This window comes from Colius striatus, chromosome 6, assembly GCF_028858725.1.
Source record: "Colius striatus isolate bColStr4 chromosome 6, bColStr4.1.hap1, whole genome shotgun sequence".
Classification (NCBI taxonomy): domain Eukaryota; kingdom Metazoa; phylum Chordata; class Aves; order Coliiformes; family Coliidae; genus Colius; species Colius striatus.
Window position 1 is genome coordinate 46,643,754 of NC_084764.1, and position 19,264 is coordinate 46,663,017.

A 19,264-nucleotide genomic window follows, 5' to 3' on the forward strand; every position below is an offset into this window, starting at 1 on the left:
TGGTTTGCCTGCACGAGTTTATTCCCCTGCTGATTCAGTATGCACAATTAGATGTCTAGGTCCAAAACACACCTTTCTACAAGCCCAGCCCACTAAACAATAACAATAATTATCTGAAGACATTTCTGTGGACAAAGGTTATGCTTTCCTGAGCTATATTAATCTCTTTGTCTAAATATTGCTAGCTTCATTGATTGAGACCAGAGCTATGCTGTTTTGAGTAAAAGTGCATGATTAGTGTGAACTAAACACAACTGGATCGGTTCAGCATGACTCTACAGTATACACAAAACTACCACCCTTAGAATTGTGAGTGTGCTTGGGAAAATGCAGCCTTGGTAGGCAAATTCCTTGCAGAAACCACCAGAGAAGGTGATTGGATCAAAGGTGCTTAACAGTGCTGAGGACTTTCTGTCAAAAGAGGTGTATTGTGAGACAATACAGCTTCCACAAGTCAGGAGGGCAAGCTAGGACACTGAGGAGCACATTTCACATTTGGCCAGGGAGTGTGGAAAGAAAAAAAAGAAGATATCCAAGAGGTGCAGGAGCAGTTCTTCAGTGGCAGGAACACTGAACCGCTGCCGTGAAGCTGAGGAGGGAGCGAGGGACCAAGGCTGAGGGAGCTGAGAACAATGAGGGAAGGGGGTAGTCCTGCCCTGCAGAAGTGTTTCCTTGCATCTGTCAAGTGTCTCAAAGGGTAAAAGCCACTCTCTCAGCTAACAAAGAGGCAGAAAAGGGCTCAGCTCTGCCTTTACAGAAGGCAGTCCGTCTCAGGACCTTAGAGCCTGATGCAACGTTGAATTGCCAAAGACAGCAATTCAAATAGCCACTGTGGCAAAGAGGAATTGAAGGACAGTTGAACAATTTCATAAGAGACAGAAAATGGCACAAAGATACTACAGAAGAGTGGAAGCTCGGGACAACAAGTAGAAAAGAAAACCAGTAACAGAAGAGCCCCTGAAAGTACAAAGGGAGTGGAAAAAAAATACCAAATGGAGAATGTTACTCATAAGAACAACACAGCACTGTGCAGATGAGATCCCCTACTGCTCCAAGGGAGAAAGTAGGGGCACCTCAGCATGCCTGGAGGTGAGTTCCCTCTCACAACATTTCCAAGCCCCCTCCCATTCAATAATTAAAGAGAACATGTCAGAAACTTTAATCTCCATTCTGCGTGCTAGGCACCTGGAACTGAGCCTCATCCAAATACTTCTCCTGCTTTTCAACCCTCCCTTGAAGTGGCATTCCTGGAAGGCACTGAAGAGTTTTACACATCACCTCTAAAAAATACCATGAAGTTTTATTCTCTTAACTGCTGGTACTCTAATTCATGATGTTAGCTTCCTTCTCAAGCTTATCATGCATCCTAGCACCAACCAGATGCCTATTATTATTCTCAGAGGCTTACAATGCAAAAATTCTTCCTAAAACCTCTTTTTTGCTTAATTCCTACAAAAGCCAATTACTTTGCTGCTGTACTACTCCTGACTCTCCTCTGCTTCAGGATCCTCAGGGACAGGATGAGTTGTTGTTTTGTTTGTCAGGGAACAGGTTACTTCTCCCAGATTATCCTGAGCTACTTGTACTGACTCTAACAGTTGATTGAGATAGGCTCCTTCAGGGATGCACTCACATACAACAGCTAGCAGCAGGTGCTTTCAAAGCAAATTTCAGGCAAGAGCCAATAGTAAAAAGGATTCGCTTATCCTGCCTTTTCCTGAGACTCCCAAACCATGAAGTGTGTCTTCTAGAAGGCAGAGTTAACGACATGATGTATCGTGCCACAGCTTTCCATTATCGGTTGAGTCTGAGCTTCATCTGAGCTTGGCAAGACTCTGCTGGTCAGTTTGGCACTTGTATTTCTTTCATAAGCACAGAGGAACAAGGGAGAAGGGAAGGGCTTTGTCCTTACTGCCTTTTGTCCGTTTCTTCCAAAAGCCTTACTTGTCTTCTGTTACAATTCCTGCTGCTATTTTCCTTTCTGATCCTTAAGCTTTTGCCATTTTGGAAGACTTCCAGACAGTACTTCTAAATTCCATACGAGTCTCCTACACGTACTTCCAGCTATGGCCAGAGCTCAATCTAACCTCCCACTACTTTTCTTTGGTCATCTTAACATACTGAAATATCGCTTATTGCTGTCTTCTTACCTTTGCTGACTTAGGGATTCTGTTCCAATACACTCTCCACTGATGCTGTTCAATTCCTGGGGTGTGCCATCAGCTACAACTCTAGCCTCCATTTCACCAGCACAATATAATGAGTAAACACTTTGCAGGATAGTTTCAGACTTTTATTAGCTGCAGCAGTAACAAAATATAGTTTTTCATGTCTAATATGACTTGAGAGTTAATTTGGTTGACAGTATCTAGTTGTACAAGTCAATTGTCTTAAAGTGGGTCAGTGCCTAAAAATAAAAGCTCCCTCTCATTTAGATACTGAGAAACGCAATAACATTTCAAGTCCCACAGTGTTTCATGTTCTGTGCCTATTGCTCACCCTGTGTTGGTCTCTCCATTGGCTCAAAGGCCGAAATCCAACCTCAAGAGAAATAATTTAAGAAAATAATCACACAGATGTACAGAAAAGTACATAAAAGCATCCTTGACACAGTGCATGTAAATCACAACACTTATAACTTATTTCCCTTTTTCTCCTCCCCTTCTTTTTCTAAGGCATAAAAAGAATAAAAAAAAAATAGAAGAAAAATGTAAAACAAAACCAAACAAAAAAGGAAAGCTGGCATAGTTATCATTCATGTTGATGTCAACAGCCCTACATAGACAGGTAACAGGAAAATACCACCCCAGGGATCCTATTCATGGTGCACAGCAGGGCCCTGTCTGTAATTACTGTGGCCTAGTTATTTCTCAGGGAAAAAAGTCCAGCACCAGATCCCTTTTTTTCTTAATAGGTGAAGTTGAACCTAAAGCACTGTAATTTTAATCAAATCTTTCCCATCTGCGTGTAGTGTCTCTGAGAAGTTGAAGATTTAAGTGTACGTTGTAGGGTTTGCTGAATAGTCCCAGAGGGGGGAGAAAGGGCAGAGAGATGGTAATTATGTTACACTTAAAGGTATTTCTGTTGCCAAGGAAGGGAGGGTTTTTGTTGGGGGTTTTTTTCCCCCCTTTCTCTCTCTGTCTCTTTTCCTCCTTCCCGTAGTGAGGGTTAAGACGATGTCATGGACGGAAAGGAAATACTGCAATAGAACAGAAGGCAAAGCCAGAGAGAGAGAGGGGGAAACAATAAAGCAGCAGTTTATAATATGTCCATGAATTGTTTTTAAAATAAGATGTTTCAAGAAGGATGATGAAGTACTTTAAGGTGGTGCTTACCGCATTACTTCTCTTCCCCACCGAAGTCTCATGCTCAGAAACATTAAGAGCTTCTAGCAAATACGTTACCGTTAATATTTCTGATTTCTAATCTCTCATCCCTGTTTCTGAGGAGATTAAGCAGATTGCATTGAAAGTCTGCTGTTTGTGCCATCTGAATGGAACCACACAACTGTATGACTGTTTCAAAATTTAAGCAGGGGAAGGACCGGGCTCCTGTATCAGATGGTGCAGTCTAGCAACTACTTGGCCATAAAGAATATTAAGGAAATATGTCCTTCAGCATTTTTTGGGAATGAACAGAAGTCGAGGAAGTGACAGCTAATACAGGAGCTTATCCAGAGCAGGGCTCATTCAACTGTTTCATTTTAAAACAACAACATGCTTAAAATCAAGCTGGTATGTGCCTGTATCCTCCAAGCAGCAGTAACAAACACAACGTTGTTTCTTCAAGTTATGGCTTTGTTCTGTTACCACTTTGGTTTCTAGACAAAACCAGCGTAACAGGAGTGATGCTTAGTCCTCAACTTGCTTAGAATTGAACTGTTTCTTCCCACTGATTAAGTTATGGGTGTATTTGGGCAGCCAGTCAGCAGCTCCAGAGCCAGTGTGCATGCCAGCTCCCATTCCCACAGCACGTCCTGTGAGCAAGAGTGTCGCTGTATTTATGCAGAGGTTAGTAATGGTGCAAACAACTGGAGATCTCCAATGTGCAGTCTAAAAATCAGAAATTGTGCTTGTGGCATCTGGCTTAACATACTCCCAAGAAAAGTATGATAACATCTAATTAACCTCTAAGTTACTGACTGATCAACTCTCATACTACAGATCCACTTGTATGGTTTTATATCCTATCTCTTTGACAGGGTCCTGTGTAAAATACCAGTCCTGGCTCATGTCCACAGCCCTTGAGTTTTCTTGGGCACCAATCTGGGCATACTTTCATTAATATTAGATCAAAACAAATGATTAGAAAGAGCAACATGAATAAGACAAACATCCGGAAGCAATTTTTTCTTCCAGTCTATAATATTCCAGGATATGCAGGAAGATCTCCTCTTGGAGCCTCTACCTTGCTGAGGTGCTTTGAACTGTGATAAGGCAAATCCAAATACATGGTCAATATTTCTCAACTCTGGACAGGATGGGAGGAATGAAAGAAAGAATTTATATTTAAAAAATCATAACTCTGCAAAGTATAGGAACATTTAAAGACAAAGAGCCAAAGTTCTCCTTTCACTGATGTTATATTCATTGGGCCTCATGATATTCCAACTTTTTTCCAGCATAGGTATTAGGCAAAAACAAAGAACAAAGGGACATGAAGGAACAGCTTTGCTTTTTCAGAGAAAGTTTCATCACTTAAAGACGTGTCTGTTCTGACTCACAATTACCTTATGATGAATTTCATTCCACACCATTTCCCTTTATCTATGCATACTCCTGAATGATGCTAATTGAAGCAAATAGTTGTAGTTCTAACACCAGTGTTACACAGCAATGTTACATAATACATACACATTTGTATGTAGCAAGCACAAAAACAAAGTCACTTCAGAATTTATTCTTATTGGATAGATTCTTCCAAACCAGTTACTTGTCAACCAAGACAAGGTTAGCTAGAGAAACACATGATAATGAAACACTATCAATACCAGAGTGACAGAATGAAAAGGTGAACAGTTTAAAGTAGTGAATGCTCAATGTTCATATTTTCTCAAGTTATCTACAAATAATAATTACACATCTCCAACACTGTCCTAAATAGGTGGAAAAGATGGCACAGATGTTTAAGGATCAGCTCCCCTGTTATCACCAAGGGCAAAATGGTAAGATGGAGCCTAATATCCTGGCTCTAGTCGACTTGTGAAGCAAAGGGTAGTTATGGATTTCCTAGTCACAAGACAATTTGGTCTCAGGTTTTGTTTTTACCTACTCTTTCCAGAGGTTCATCCCAATCAGAAGAGCTGTTTTGCTAGGTTCTCTTTCACCCTCACCAAATAATTTAGAAACAGGACTGAAGAAACTCAAGATTACTTTTCACAGAAAGTAAAACTGGCAGAAATAAGTAGGAAGACTTTTTGGTTTGGACTTGGTTTAGGTTTAAGTTCCAGCTTCATTTACTTGGTGTCTGTTTGTATCGATCAAAATACCTTTAGATGTCCTAGATTATCATGGTTTAAAAGCCAGAAGAAACAACAATTAAGCTAGTGCTTTGGCTGGTACCAAACACAGATTTACATGGATTGCTCTTGTTTATGGTTAGCTGCTCTCTGTCTATAAACTTAGAGATGATAACGATGAAATATTTCCATACTGAAGCAGGGAAAAAGTAGCCTTTTCATTCATCATATCAGCTTAAGATTGTTTCTTATTTCTGCATAGACCCCCATAATTTTAACAGAACTCCTATCCTGTTGAATCAATTCACAACTAGCACAGTTATAACCTGCTGCTTACTTCCATATCTTGCCCTTCTGTATATTTGTTAGTGTCTGAGGGAACAGAATTTCCAGATTGCATTTTAATGCAGTGGATTACTTTGTGGAAACTTGCAGACAACTGGAAGAAAGTTACAGGATGGAAGCAAATGTGCATCTATAATATTCACTACCTAAGTTGCATTTCCTGCTCTGCAAGTACTAGGAATCACATCTCCCACCCTCTGAGTTTCTGTCAGCAATCAACACCATTTGCAACACATGCTGTATAGAGAAAAATTACATTACAATGATAGTTGATCTCTGTTATGACATGTATCTTCATGGCTACAGAGGAAAGAGATAACTCATCACTGAAATAGCCATGAGTGATACATCTGTCTTTCCTCATAAAATATGTCATAATACATATTGGCCATAATGTACTGCTTCTTTAGAAAACCATTTTTCTTCAGAAAAGAAAGTTATCTGAAAAGTCTAAGAAAATTAAAGCCCAGAAACAAAACTAGAAGAGGAATCTTTCAGTCCTGCACAACTTAAGGAAGTCTGAACTTTGCCATTACAGGACATACCTAAATCCAACCCTGTGTCTTGATATTAGCAGGTGATAGCATGTTATTATATCCACATTTAGAGATAAGTGCACAAGCTACATGGAATATACACCAAAATGGTATTTTTTGAAGAAATTTATTACAGCTAGACTGTTAGTGGGTGAGGGATGAATATGTTGTCTATAAAGGGGATTCCACATAAACTCCAAGAAAGCCTTTACTACATTGTGATGTGGCATATCCTGCAGAATTACTGCCTTCACGACAGCTGTAGAGGTTGAATTTTGGCATGGTTTGCTATGCAATAAGAGAAATGCCTCCCATATGCCTGTCAGTCCCTCTTTGCACCTTTTCAACTGGCCAACTGAAGCTATGTTTGAAAAAGTAAAACTTCTAAAAATAATCAAATTCCTAGATGTTTTCCAAAAATCAGTAACTGAAGAGGAGAAGTTCCTCATGACTTCCCATCTGGGAGCAGCACAGAAACTACTGTTATCTGTTCCTCTTGGAAGTAGCCAGCCAGCCAGCACGTGGATGCTGTGAGCTGGCCACACAGGATGTCTGAAGTCTGCAGGGGTACGGCAAGAGGGAACCTAGGGTTTCACTGGGCTCTGGTAACACCCAACAAGCACTTTAGGAACCTGACCTTCCATGTTCTGCTGGTCACAACGAGATTCTTTATGAATTAAAAGAATATTGCAAGTGTACAGTCAAGGCTGCTCTGAAATCTGCCTTTGCCTTGGGAAGAATTCTTAAGAACCTAAACTCATGGATTTTACAGCCAGAAGAGAATGTCAAAATACTTGAGCTCCGGGCTTGATCTGGATAACACAAGCCACTAAACTACCTCATTGTTCCTCCAGGATTGTTCTCCTTTTCTGTGTAACTGAACGATATTGAGTTTAATAAGTCAAAAGAGCAAGAAGATTTAGAGGTGAAGGATTATCTCCTGGCTAAGGCCCCTATCCAGAAAAGTGCTCAGGAACTGGAAAAAAAATCACATGAATTCAGTAATAGCATGTGTCAAATTAAGCAGGTATTTATGTTTTCCAGTGAGTCTGGACTAAGCTTGTTCCAGATTGCTACGGGGTTAGGCAACAACATTCAGTTCTGATCTATAAAGCTTCATCCTCCCACAAAGCAGTGACTTTGGTCATCAGTCTGAGAAAACCCAGTCATGACATCACAGTACAAACGTCAAGTATTTAAACTTGACAGAAAGCTGTTGATACACCAGGTAACTGCAATGGAAGACTGAAATATCACCTAAAGTTACAGATAATTCTGTAAAATATTGTTCTTGCGTGTGCTGGGTTTGATTTCGGTTAAGAATAATGACATACCATGCTATATTATTCCACTTGCACCCTGAGATAGTCTTTCCACCATAAGATATAAACGACAATAAGCTAAAATAGATACTTTGCAAACTGCAAACCTGTAGAAACACAAATATATGTGTTCAGATATTGCTATCTGTTAACTCCTCTGATTTAGTAAAACCATGGCTTCCTGACAAAATATCTAAAAACTTTAAGTGTAAATTATGCTGTTCATCTTCGTTTCTAAAAAATAATTATTATCATATATGAGTGCACAAAAGTGTTTAAACTTCACTTGGTAGTCTAATATTCATACAACTAGACCCTTTTGAATACACGTCTACCTGTGATCTTTCCTAGGCAAAATAGGTATTAAAGGGAACACAATGTAATAGTAGAGTTTTGAATGCTTCATTTTACATAAGAAAACGCAATTATGAAGTGCTAACCACCTGCACAGTGAAAATAATAACTTTCTTCCTTTCTCCCCTCCAAAACACAGCCCGAGCCATTAGCCTGTTCAGAAAGATTTAGCTTCCCTTCTCACCTCAACAGGATTTTAGGAAAAACCTGCCACACTCAAGCCAAGGAGATACTTTTTTCTAATCTCTTTGAATGGTTTTTGAACGTTGGTTACGCCTCATCTTGTTTTTGCATTTTGATGTACAACTCTTGCAGCACCAAGCCACTACGTATATGGAGATAATGAAATGTTTGGGTTAGGAGGCACTCAAAATATACCTGTGATATTACAGGATGTCAGTGCGATTCTTAGGCTGGGAGGTGTATTATTGGTTAATTAAGGCACGGGAAATAATGTATATGAAAAGATATGTCTTCTTTACTCCCAATGAAATAAAAATTTCAAATCAAAAGCATCTGTCTTTTTTCGTTTATATGTCAAAACCTAATTGGCTATGGTTGGGGTTTGTTGCCTTTATTACTTTTAATAGCTGTACAGCCACTGATTGCCCAAGCTGATGGTTAATTTAATTTCTGTCAATACAATATTGGGGCTGTCTGCATATTCAGGCCATGATTAACTGCAGCAGAGTCCATAACAGTAGTGTTATTATTACTGCATTTAACTACCTCTCGGGAGAAGACAAATTAAATTATGTTGAAAATGCTGTTGATTATCATTACGGACTTATTTGTGGAGCACAATTACTGATCTGTTGTAAAATAAATCAAATTTTTTATCATCTCGGTATAAATTAAGCGCAACGCGGGCGAATGGAGAGCGGTTACTGAAAGAGTTCAGGCAGCTTTGTATAAGTCAAGCGAGCACTGAATTAAAATAATAATCACAGATGAACATGATATTATATTTTAATAACAAGCTACTTCATGACCAAGTGTGCCTCATACATTACGGGACTTGGACAATAAAAAAGCAAACTTAAAGTGTTTCATGTGCTGTTGACTTAAACAAAAGGTCGAGGCCTTCATATAAATTATTTTGTACTGTTTCTCCTATGCAAACTAGAAACAGTTCAAGTAACCAATTTAAGGCAGCACTTAAAAAACATAATTACACTAATAGCTTACATATGACAGTAGTTTAATTCTCCTCCTCCCTCTGTGATATACTAATCTCTGCCATGCTGCATTAGTACCTTATGGAATGTGTGGCTTTACTGATAACTTGAGCGAAAAAAGCCAAACCGTGCAACATCCTTGCAAATCTTTAATTACATTGAATGCTCACTATTAAATGCCCCTTAACCCTGCTGCTTCAGAAAGGCCTAAGCAGTCATTATGACGAATGTGAGCAAGTATAAATGAGTCTTATCCTCCTGTCTGCATCGCAAAGTGATCAGTCAGGTTTCCTCAGACCATCACCCCTGCCAGGGAACCAAGAAGAGGCAGCGCAAGGAAGACACAAGTAGAAGATGCTCCTACTTTCTTTCCGCGCCATCTAGCAGATTTCAGCCTGAAACCCTCTCTCATGAGTCTAGCTCCTCAGCTGGCATATACACTGTAACTCCATCAGCTTCAGCAAAATTCTGACAATCAACTAGGAAACTGCTCACAGGAACATGCATCACTTCTAAATGTTCTTACAAGTGATACTTGACCACCTCAACCATTCCTCAACAATCTCCAAATCATAGCTGACTTTACAAAGTACAACGTATTCCAGCAGCCCTTACACAGAAAAAACCCATCCCTTTGGGATCCATGAACATTTTGCCCAAAAAGAATCCAGAGGCTTTTTATGTGGCTATGTCCATCAACTTTAATGACAGAATGCTACTTTTGATTTTACCAAACGTTCATACTTTGATCTAGAATCACCTGCACTTCCTCTTTCTGCCTCAGAGTTACCTTTTCTCTGTCCTCCCAACGTTTTCATCAGGAGACACTCAGTCATTCCCATGAATGAAAAAACTCTGAACTAAGAGTACTTGAACCTGACATATCGACTCTTCTGAGTTTTTGTTCCCATCACACTTGGGTCCTAACTGCATCAGGCACACCTGGAGCTCCACGGCATCCCCGATACACTAATCACATCCATAATACTTCAAAGCCTTGCAAAAACGTATATGCAGCTCCAGATTCCACAAGCAAATTGCATCTGTAAATCACCCTCTGGCCTAGCAAAAACATGACGGGCCACAAAGCCAGAATCTGAGCTGAGTAATCTTGACATTGCTGATAAACATATGGACACTAGCATGACTTCTCATGACTGCAGTTGTCTGTCTTTGTTTTCTCCTGTTTAAGGCATGAAAAATGTCACAAAAAGTTCTGTCTTTCAGTAAAACAGCAACTTTTATTGCTGTTTTACTTTACTTTTATAACTGGGAGAAGCATCTTAATTAGTTGTCCTCACTCTGCTATAGATTTCCTTTGGTCATTGCAAGCTATCACCATCATAATTCAAACACTTCTTGCTATTATTTATATTTTAAACACATCATTACTTTCCTACTTTCCTTCAGCTTCCTTTACTGGCCTGAAAAGCTCATTTTTTAGGACCACTTACAATGAGGATGGGTGTCACACAGCCTGTTCATTCAAACCATACCTATCAGCATCAAGGCCATCCATGGAATTGCATAACCAAAAAGGTGGGTTTGAAATCTGCAACCACTAGCTTTACAGCACATGAAGTTCTACCAGGCACTTCAGACTACCACAAGAAGAAATGGCCCCTGACACATAGAATTTATGATATAAAATGTGAGGCAAAACAAGGGTCAGCAAGAAGGGCAGGATTTTAACTGCACTTTGAGGAAGAAAAGATATACTACAGAAGGAAAATGTGCAGATATAATCTGTGCTTAAAATATTCCCAGACTCTGTTATGAAAAGGGTGATGGACTCTCAGTGAAAGGAAGATGCTAGGGAGCTTTCTACAATACATGAGGAAAATACTTCTGTTCAGTTTACACTAGCAGCCAAATGATTGTCTGTTTTCAGTGTAGGACTCGCTGCTGACTTCCTTAGTGCTGCTGCTTTAAAAATAAGGCCTTGCAGAAAACTGGTGCTGGCAAGCCATAACAGATGGTGGGGACAGAGAGGGCTTTTACAGTCCTAGGTTTCGTACGTTCGAATTTACGCAGGAACGGCAAGTCAGTCAAAACCAGAGGTTAACCATTACTTCTATTCTCATGCCGCTCTCCTCATCCTAAGAAGGCGTGGTTCTGTATCACAACAGAGTTCAACTGAAGAGGCACTAAGTCAAGGATTTTTAAAGCAAGCATGACAGGTTTCAGTGTGTGTAGATACAGTCCCACCAGCTCCCACTGTTTAAACTTCTTGATGTTCACTTCCAGCACATTAACACAAAATTGACCAAACTCTGCTCATGGGACACTCACAGAAAACTGTGTGAAATCATACCTGCACAGGGAAGTGAACTCAATACAGCTTTTTATCTTTTTTGAAGAGGCAGCCAATGAGAGCTTTGAAGACATGGGAATTTAAAAGAATACATTGCTATTAACCATCTACTGGATTAAAGCTTACAAACACCCATATAAGGCTCCAGCCTGCAGTAAATGGTACCAATATGTTCTCTTAACAGGAATGCTTCGACTGAACTATTCAAAATCCATGCTCAGTATGGGTGAAACACACTCCATGAAGGGAGAGCTCTGGAAGGATCCTGATGCAGTAGTGGAGGCACTGAGCTTATTTGATGTGACACACTCCATTCATCTTCATGAAAGTTTCAAACTCATGAGCTAGATACAAACTGATGTCTATTGTCATTTACTGGCAAACTCTGAGGTGTAAACACCTCACACAGCTCCCTCACAAACGTGAAGCAGGTTGATAACTCTGATGGCACTGATGGATGGTGTCCTTATGGCCAGGAGAAGGAGACTCACATCAACACTGATGCTGTGGGATCTATCACCTGTCTTTAAGCTTATCACAGGTTAATACCAATGCACAAAGAGATGTTGCTGGATGGGAGAATACTACTTCAGTAGCCAGCCAACTTATTACTCTCATTAACTGCCAAAGCCATCTATATCGTCTTGTCAAAGCAAAGCTATCTAGGAATCTTCTCAGAACTTGTTCAGCCTCAAGACAGATTTTTAGCATGATCTTTAGAAAAGCACATACAATACCTTTTGCTATTCACACCAGCCTTCCCTTAGACCACTGCATACTCAGATACAGTTTTCTTAATTATAGCTTAATAGCTTTCTTAATCATTCCAAGTTATAATGAATAGTATTGCAGAATAGAAGTAGATGATAATGTAACATGTGGCACACTGACAGAACTGAAAGCAACTGCTAAGGAAGGGTATAATTGTCCATATTTCACAGATCTGTAAAATGAGGTATGGAGGTGCAACATCTTTTCCCAGGCATGAGGAAACTGTGGCATGAATAGAAGCAGTCATGTATGACTGTATACACAAAAGTAAAGGCTACAGAATCATTATGGCAGGAAAGGATCTTTAAGATCATCAAGTCCAACCAATAACCCAGCACTGCCAGGACCATCACTAAACTAAACCATATCCCTCAGCATCGCATCTGTGCATCTGTTGAATATTTCCAGGGATGGCGACTCCACCACCTCCCTGGGCAGCCCATTCCAACGCTTCATAACCCTCTCAGTGAAAAAAGTTCTTCCTAATGTCCAATCTAAACTTCTCCGGCACAACTTGGACTCATTTCCTCATAACCTGTCATTCATTACTAGAGAGAAGAGACTGATTCCCACTTCACTACAAATTCCCTTCAGGCAGTTGTAGAGGGTGATTAAGTCTCCTCTCAGCCTCCTCCAAGCTAAACATCCCCAGCTCTCTCAGCCACTTCTTATGAGACTTGTTCTCTAAACTCTTCATCAACTTTGTTGCCCATCTATGGATGCACTCCACCACTTCAGTGTTCCTCTTGTAGTGAGGGGTCCAGAACTAGACACAGTAATGAGGGGGACAACCACTTTCCTGGTCCTGCTGGCCACACTATTTCTGGTACAAGCCAGGATGCCCTTGGCCACCTGGGCACACTGCTGGCTCGTGTTCGGCTGCTGTTGATCAACACACCCAGGTCCTTTTATGCAGGACAGCTTTCCAGTTACTCTGCCCCAAGCCTGTAGCAGTGCCTGGGGTTGTTCTGGCCCAAGTGCAGGACACAGCACTTGGTCTTGTTGAACCTCATGCTATCGCTCTCAGTCCACCGCTCCAGCCTGTCCAGGTCCCTCTGCAGACCCTTCCTGCCCTCAAGCAGGTCTGTGCTCACACCCAGCTTGGTGTCATCAGCAAGTTTACAGAGTGCACTCCACCCCCTCACTACATGAGCAGGTTGGGAATATGTACTTTTCTGTATCTTAAACTCAGCCTGTTAATAGGAGTGGACAAAAATTTTCTATAGGAATAAATAAATCATTGTTCCATGAGCACACTTCTTACTTGGCATGTGACTTTTAGATTCCTACCTTTAATTCTTAGAAAACATTTTCACCTGGACTTTAGGTTATATTTTCATCTCCCATCAGATAGTTCCAGGCTACAACGACAATTCTGCTTTTCCAGGGCAACCTTGTACAAGCCACTCAAAAGTCTCCATATAAATAACAAAATATTACAAAGTTTTGTCACAAACTGGAGCTGCTGTGTCACTTACGTTACAAAGAAAGATTTTATTCAGGCAAAATATTTACTTCCCACTACTTTTCCATAAAGGGGAGCTGTTCTTTGCAAACATCTATCCATTACTCGAGTTCCAAATAATAAAACATTGTTGTAAACTTGTGTACATGAAACTTCCAAAAGTATTTACACGGGGAAGACGGTTTGTCACACCGTTGTTGTTTTGATCTCATTATTTCAATAGGGAGTAACTTTAAATACTATTTTTAAATATTTCTTATAGTTATTAAAACCCCCAACACTTTGTGTCTAGAAAAACAAAGGAAAACAAAACACCTACTTGGATAGTTGCCTCAAGAAAACATTGATGTGAGTCTAATGCTAAGCATCACATCAGAATAATAACAATTTGTCTATCTATATAGCATTACACCAAAAAAAACCCAACCCAAAGAACTTTATAAAACCAAATGTTCCCATCCCAATTTTACTGATTAAAAAATCTAAAGCTCCTCAGATTTAATGACATGGTATCACTCTGTCAGGTACCAATACGATCAGGAAGGAATCCTTACATTTTCAGATCCATTATAGAACTACGTACACCATGCTAAGTCAGCTCTTTTGTATTAGCTGACACTCGTTCTTATTTTGATTTAAACAAAAGGCCAAGAATACAGCAAAACTGTTAATAAAACAAAAACAAAACAAAACAAATCCCAACAAGTTCAGAAAGGGGCCTTTTCTTGTTGTATTCTGACAAGTTGAGAACTCAATGTATTCTCTGTATTATTCTTAAAGCTGCAGATTCATTGCATTTCTTAAGAAACAACAGCAACAAGGGTCAAAACACATAGATTGTCCATAAGACTAGTGTCTTGAAGAAAGCACACCACACAAACACCAGGTACTTCCCAGGCTCCTGACTCTGCAGCAGGCACATTAAACAAAAAAGTCACAGTTATGCAGGGAAGTTACAGTTTGTTTCAATGTTCTGGGGGCATTCCAGGCTCAATGTGACATATAAATGCAGAGCAGACACGCTGTTTGCAATCATTGTGTACCAAATAACTCCTGTTACCTCTTTTCAGCTTTTAAAGGGCATAATTAGACAAGACTGCATCTGAAACCTGGGCCAGTTCTAACTGAATTTTTTACTGGTGCGTAACAACAGGTTTTTAACTTGTTCACATTAGAGTCATTTAATAAGCATGACTGAAATCTCCCTCTGAAACTTCCCCCAGTCCCACAAAGTGTATTTTCTGCACATATTAAAAAAATGGTTTTTGCTGACAGACATTTGGTAACTTGCCTATGCCTTAACACTTAAGAGAAAGAAACTTTAGACATAGGAAGTAAAAATGATGGGAGCCCAGACTCAGAGTACAATTCCAGCTGTTTGTGTCCCTGTGCTTTTCTGATTGATGTGACTGTCATTTACTGATTCACTGACATTTCCATTTCATTCATGATCCATTCCATGGGTCTGTCCAGTTAATATGAAAACACACTAACAGGATAATCTTAGGCCTTTTAAGGTGTGCAGGCCAAAACATGTTCCAAACACCAAAGTCTTGATTCTCTCACAGTTAATGCATAAGCAGCAGGCCTGGGAGCAGAAGCTTCATGTCCCTAATTCAGATCATCAGGCTTTCTGTCTGGTTTTCTCAGGCAGTGTCCCAGAAAATCAGTACTGAAAGGATTCCCATGGTTTTGTTCCTCTGGCCAATTACAAACATTTTGAACATTTCCTCCTGTACTACTCAGAAGCAGCAAAACAAGAGGATCCATGCTGATGAATGCGTTCTCTCTCTGTTCCACAAAGCTCTGCTTTTATTTGACCTAAAGTGAATTAGGAGTTTCTGGATAGCTGCACTGCAGAGGGTATCCCTCGTGCTTTCTCTAAGCAAGAATCTAATTGAAATACAAACAAACTCACAAAAATCTGAGCAGAGAAAATCTGAAGCAGGAGAAGTAGTAAAAGGCAGAATGCAACAGTAACTTGTTTCTTGCATAGGTGAAGAAGTTGGCTTTGAGGCAGCATGTTCATGGGCCTGACTTGTGGTATCAGCTGAGCATCCCCTTGACCTGAACCTCGGGAGTGATCACCATACCCTGTACTACAGGGATTTCAGCATTTTGAGACTCATTTGCTTGTATGCTTTTGAACACGATACTCTAAACGTTCGAGTACACCGAAATCAATTGACAAAAATGCTAAAGATAGGTAGAAATTGTATTATTAAGGTAACTGCAAATGAGGTTGAGCTGCTTTAAATGCAGATATGTGTTCTCAGCTAGTCTAATCGATCCCACATAATACATGTAATTGCAACTTTATATCTTACTATTGTCTCCACAGGGGCTTTGTGGAAACAAGATGCTACACATTATACATTTCATATGATAACACAGAAACATTAAATTACATTTTTAAAGAACACAAACATGGAAGCCTTAGTGAAAAACGGTCAGCATTCTTTTTCAAGGGAAATCTTATTTGTAGAGATGCAGTCCAAGGACTCACTTCCCCTAAAATAGTACAGAAAAATGTTCAACAGCCTTTGATCAAAAGTGAGGCAACTCACAGTAACCCCTTTTAAGCACAAAAGTATAGTAGTGAATGTATGTAAAGGACTACATTAGAGAACTACATTGAGAAATGATTTAAAATAGGGGATCTGTTGTGGCAAAATAAACCCTTTACTTTAAAATGACACATCAGAAAAAAACCCCTTCCAAAATACACTGCATATTTTTACTAATTCAGCAAGGGTCTGGCTAAGTGAATGGTTATAAGAAGCTGTTAAATTCCTTCACCTTCAGCAGGACTCAGGAAAAGAACATTAAGATGCCTGGGTGCTGTGACACTGTAGTGGTTTTGCCTGGGCTAGGATTTTGGTAGCAAGGGTGGCTACAGAGGTGGCTTCCTCAAAGACCTGCCAGAAGTTTCCCCTGTAGCTGTCAGGACTAATGCCAGTCAGTTCCAAGATGGATCCACGGCTGACCAAGGCCTGGATGGTTAGTGACTGAGGTAACACCTCTGTGATTAACAGATCTGAGAAAGGCAAGAAGTTGCTGGGCAGTTGCTGAACTGCAGCAGCAACAGGGAGTGAGAATGTGTAAGCATCTCTGCAGACACCAAGGTCAGGGCAGATCTTTGAGTGACACTCTTAGCAAATTTTACAACCTAAGCAAGATGTGAAGCACATTCAGGAGACAAGACAGTAAAAGCAGGAAGACTGGAATGTCCCAGGAGTATCCAAATTTCTCACATGCTGCTGTAGTTAGCCATAAGGAGAAAAGGAGGTAAAAGAAAGTATCCCTCCCTGCCTTCTCCATAGGCTGGATGAGCTTACTACTGAATTCTGAAAGGAAAAAGCCCAAGGTATAGGAGTGCCTTACACAATGCCATACAACAATGCCATATACAAATACCAGCTGAGCCCCATAACCAACGATATAATCATGTCATAAGCTGAAAGTACCCAATACAACAAAATCACGGTCCTCATTACTGCCCCCGAGGTGACGAACAGCACTGCAGGGAACACAGAGCAGGTCAGAGCTTGCATAACACCACGGTGTAAACAGCTGAGTCAGCATTGCGACCAGCTGCCTCTCTTAACCAGCATAAGAAAACTCTAGAACAAATTTCAACAGACTCTGGTCGGATCCGTCCTTATCTCAACCCTTCGTGCCCCACATTGGGCACCAGAAAGAGTGTGGTGGTTCAGCGCTGGCTGACAACAGCCAAACCACACAGTTACTCACTCCCAGCAGCACGGGGAGGGGAATCCAGACGGAATTCTAGAGCGTTGTGGGCAGAGAGGACAATTTGATAGAAGAGCACAGAGAAGCAGGAGTTCCAAGGACAGGCAGGGGAGAGAGGAGGCGTGTGCTGCCCGCTGTCAGTGCTCACCGCGCGCAGCAGCCGCCGCGTAACCTCGGCGTGGCATCGGCGCGATGCGGGAGCCTGGCCGCGGTGCTGCCCGCGTAACCTCAACGTGACATCGGCACGATGCGGGAGCCTTCCCGCGTAACCTCGGCGTGGCATCGGCGCGATGCGGGAGCCTGGCCGCGGTGCTGCCCGCGTAACCTCGGCGTGGCATCGGCGCGATGCGGGAGCCTGGCCGCGCCCCTTAAGCCGAGCCCCGCCGCACCCGGGGCACACACCTGCCTCTGGTCGGTAGGTGTAAATGATCTCAACAGCCTCGTGCCTCTTAAGCTCCGGCAACCTTGTCGAAGTCACAAAACAAACCAATTAATCTTGTTGCTCTCTTGTCTGTGCCCTCTTAAATAACTCTTGTTCACAAGAAATTTTTACTCATCCATGTATCCAGAGATTCACCAATACCATGGAAATTAAGTGCACGAGATGCTGATGGGTATTATGTGTGTTTTACTCTTTGGTTAAATCGATGCTGTGGAAGACTTATGCAAACAGAAACTACAGCGTGGTCATTACCACAGGCTTCAGTATTTCCCTAAACACTACAGGCTAGAAGCCTACCATAGTTTAATGTGTTTAAGAAAAGGATGAGCTTCAGAGGCTACTCTGTGGTATTGGCTCTGCCCATCACCTTTGCTTCAGACTATTTCCAATTTACAGGAATATTTTTGTGGCAATGCATTTTCAATATTCCATTCTCCTTTAACTCCATATTTGCTGACCTAAATTCACAGGTCTATAGAGAAAAACAGTTCCTCTTAGTTTATTATCTTCTGCAGTGAACATTATTGTGTGGTTAATTGCTCTCACCAACGATGGGCATCCAGTTCCTCAGCATCTTCTGTCCAGCTTCATCTGTGAATGGAATTTTCATTCTAGTTCTGACAAATCAAAAATTCCTGTCATGTTCCCCAATGTATATCTAAAACAGTGGCAACAAGTTAAACTTTGCTTTCTGTAGGCAATGTCCTTAATGATGTTCATCACTCCTGTAGTTTGGGTTTTTTTCTCAAGCTCTCTGTATTTGAACATTCTTTTAAATGAGGAATATCAGGAATACACACATTATTGCCACACCTATTCCTTCTCTATTAAATATATAACTAATCTATTATTTCAGTTGTAAAAAATTCTCCTGTATTGACTCCTACAGATGCCATTAACCTGTTGGATCTTGGCACTGCATCAAGGATACAAGCACATGTGAATATTCACCAGTAAATCCTCTCTGGAGTTGTTTCTTACACAACAATTGTTTTCTACTCTTCTTTGTTCCTAAGTACACAACACTACCTTTGTCCATTGAAATGGAATCTGTGTTTAGGTTTTATACTTGCGTATTTTTCCCTCTAAAACATATTCCATCAATACTCTGCCACACTCTCCATATTTCACCAGTTTGAATGATTTGCACACTTCCATGTCATTAACAGCCATGCTAAAATCAGTACTGGTTGTACAGCTACACTCTGCAGGGCCTCCTTCATGCACACCCAACTCACAACATTCAAATACTTTGCTGTACAATGTCACACTTTCACTCCAGGGGATCGACTAACAGCTTACAGTGTGCTTCACAGTACAGTTTTC